Source organism: Rhinolophus sinicus, linkage group LG05 (assembly GCF_036562045.2).
Source record: "Rhinolophus sinicus isolate RSC01 linkage group LG05, ASM3656204v1, whole genome shotgun sequence".
Taxonomy (NCBI): Eukaryota; Metazoa; Chordata; class Mammalia; order Chiroptera; family Rhinolophidae; genus Rhinolophus; species Rhinolophus sinicus.
The window spans coordinates 112,571,333-112,574,558 of NC_133755.1; the positions used below are offsets into that span (position 1 = coordinate 112,571,333).

Consider the following 3,226-nt stretch of genomic DNA (forward strand, 5'->3'; position numbering starts at 1 on the left):
CACAAGCTTCATTCCCATCTATAATTTTTTCTGGTACCATAATTCAGTTTAGATATATTGCATAGGATATGCCAACAATATTACTAACCAAATAAACTCCATTACTCTGCTTAGGTGACCCATTTAATGGTGAACTCCAGGTCACAACAACTGTCATCTACCCCAAGGTTTCTGAAGACAATGGCTTCTGTGCCCAAGCAGGTTATAAATAAATTTCAAATGGAACCTGGCATCACCCTGAAGGAATTTTAACTTCACACTGTTGGGGTAATTTACCAAGGTGGCTTCAGAGTAAACTAACTTTACACAACACATTTTTAAAAAGACACATTTATCCAACATCATGATCAGACTATTACATTAAATAATCAACAGCATGGCTGCAAAAAAATAAAAAAATAAAAAATAAATCTACAATAAAACCCTTTGTTGAAATACTTTACACTTTCCACAGAACAGAAACTAAAATAACTTGTTATACAATTAGTCACAAATACAGTCCTCGAATTGTTTGCCCAGACACATGAGTACTGTCTAAAACATGTCTTCTTTGTAGCAGCTAGGCCCTGCCACCACTGTGCTTGGCTGAGCTCACAAATCTGTTGTAACCTGTAGCTTCCCTGTCACTTCTCTGGCTCTCTTCTCCTGCTAAGCTTTGTTTCCTGGCAATAATTAAAACCTTCTGCCATTTCCATAGCTACTGCTGGAACCTCCGTAGCCACCTTGGTTTCATGGTTTGGCAAAGTATTGGCCTCTACCACCATAGGGGCCAGAGCTTCTGCCTCCCAAGTTTCCTCCTTTCATGGGTCCAAAATTTGAAGATTGATTGTTATAATTGCCAAAATCACTGTAGCTTCCACTGCCTCCAAAATTGCTTCCATTGTTACCAAATCCATTATTGCCACCCCCACTGCTACCATCTCCTCCATCACCACAACTGCCACCAAAGCCACCTTGACCGCTGAAGTTTCCTCCATGACCAAAGTTTGTCATTCCCACCAAAACCACCTACTTGACCCCCACCGAAGTTTCCAGAACCACTTCGATCTCTTTGGCTGGATAAAGCACTAGCCATCTCTCACTTAGATAGGGCTTCCCTTACTTCATAGTTGTGGCCATTCACACTGGTCTTTCTGAATGACAATTTTGTCTACAGAGTCATGGCCATCAAAGGTTACAAAGCAAAACCTCTCTTCTTGCCACTGCCTCATTTAGTCATGATTTCCATCATCTTAAATTTCCCATACTGTTCAAAATCATCTCTTAGGTGATGTTCTGCAGTGTCTTCTTTAATACCACCAACAAAAATCTTTTTCACAGTAAAGTGGAAAGAGAGGAAGTGGTCAGTTAATCAAATACTACTGAATCATCAAGGAAGCTAAGAGAAAAAAAAAAATGACCATTAGATGAAGCAATTTTATACCATTTCTACCTTTGTCTTGTTTAGTTTTCATAAGTTGGCTGCCTGGTTTCTTCTGTCTTTTTTAATTGAAATATAATTGACATATAACATTGTGTAAGTTTAGGGTGTACAATGTGTTGATTTGAAACAGCTATATTGCAATATGACTTGCACTGTAACATTAGGTAACATTTCCATCATATCACATAATTGTCATTTCTTTTTTATGGTGAGAACATTTAGATCTATTCTCTTAGTAACTTTCAAGTACATAATGCAGTATTATTAACAATAGTCACAATGTTGTGCATTAAATTCCCAGAATTTATCTTTTTAACTGCAAGTTTGTACCCTTTGACCAACATCTCCTCATAGCCTTCATTCTCAGCCCCTGGTAATCACTGTTCTACTCTGTTTTGTTTTCAGATTCCACATATAAGTGATAACTTTGTCAAGGAGGTCTTAGAGCAGTGACAAAGCCTGAAAGGAGTAAATGAAGGAAATAACATTAGGTAAAAAATTAGGGACAACCCATCTAAGAAGTTTGCCCTAATGAGGCATAGACAAAGGGGCAATATCTTGAGTACAAAGTGAACTTCACATTGCAGTTAGAAAAATCCCAAATCTCTCACATTGTCCTATTAGGCCTTAAGTGGTCTATCTTCCCTACCTCTCTGAACCATCTCCTAACACCTCCCTCCACCCCTGTTTACTACTTGTCAGCATCAAAAGGCCTTCTCCCATTTCCAAATCTTCAGAAAACTTTTCCCCCCCCCTTTCTATCACACAGTCTGTGTACTTACTTTTCTTCTGTTTCTTTTGCCTAGCATGCTTTCCAACCAATTCCACACGACTGGCTCCTTTTGTCATTCCTAGTATCTCAACTCAAATGTCATCTCCAAGGAGGCACTACCTAACCTTCACACTTGAAACTTGAAGTGGCTCACGGTTATCTCACTACCCTGCTTTTCTTCAAGCACCGCAATATAAAATAGTCATGCATTTGTGTTCCTTCTATCCACAATGAATTGTGAACTTCACAAGGGCAGGAACACTGGCTATGTTGTTCACTCTTTACTCTCCATACCTGGCACATAGTAGAAGCCCAGCTAATAAGGTTGAGTAAATGGGTGAATGGAAGCATATGCCAATCAACAGCTAAATTCAGCTAAGTTTCCTTCAACTGTGAATAAAACAGAAAAATATTCAAAAACTCAGAAAAAGAAGCTCATATGAGTATTTCTTTGGAACGTGAAAGCAAACAAACAAATAAAACTGACAATGAGAAAACTAAAAAGATAAGTCTAATAAGGAACTCTAAAACAGAGAGGCCACAGCAAAATGGATTCATGTTGTATTTTAGATTAGTACAAAAATGAACAATTGTGAAAATTATGATTACACAAGGGAATGTAAAATTTAAAATACATCAAAATCAGAGAGAATAGGAGGTATGGGGAGGGGAAATTGGAAGTTTAATGGGGTATTTCCTCATCTTATTAGCAGGGTAGTCAGCTGATTCTGTTTATCATTGAAGTAATGAAGCTTAAAAAGAGTCACCAACTTTTAAGTTCTTCAAAATCTGTTTAATTCACTTTAGAAAGCTCTTCTAGAATTCATTAACTTTTGTTGAAAGGATTTTTTTGAAGTTTAGCAATTCCTTTAGTAATTTTTCTTTTGTTAAATTTTTAAAATTCAATTTTTTTTAGTAAAATAGAATGTATCTTGCGATTCTGTTTTCCTTAAAAAATACACTATATGGCCTATTATTATATTTCTTAGAATATATACAGAGCGTGCCAAAAAAGTATACACATTTTAAGA

The 3,226-nt window shown here is 36.8% G+C and overlaps 1 pseudogene; it reads right to left on the minus strand.

The window, feature by feature from the left end:
• Nucleotides 1-672: 672 nt before the first annotated feature.
• On the minus strand, nt 673-1,321 carry LOC141571879 (heterogeneous nuclear ribonucleoprotein A1-like; annotated as a pseudogene).
• Nucleotides 1,322-3,226: the final 1,905 nt, after the last annotated feature.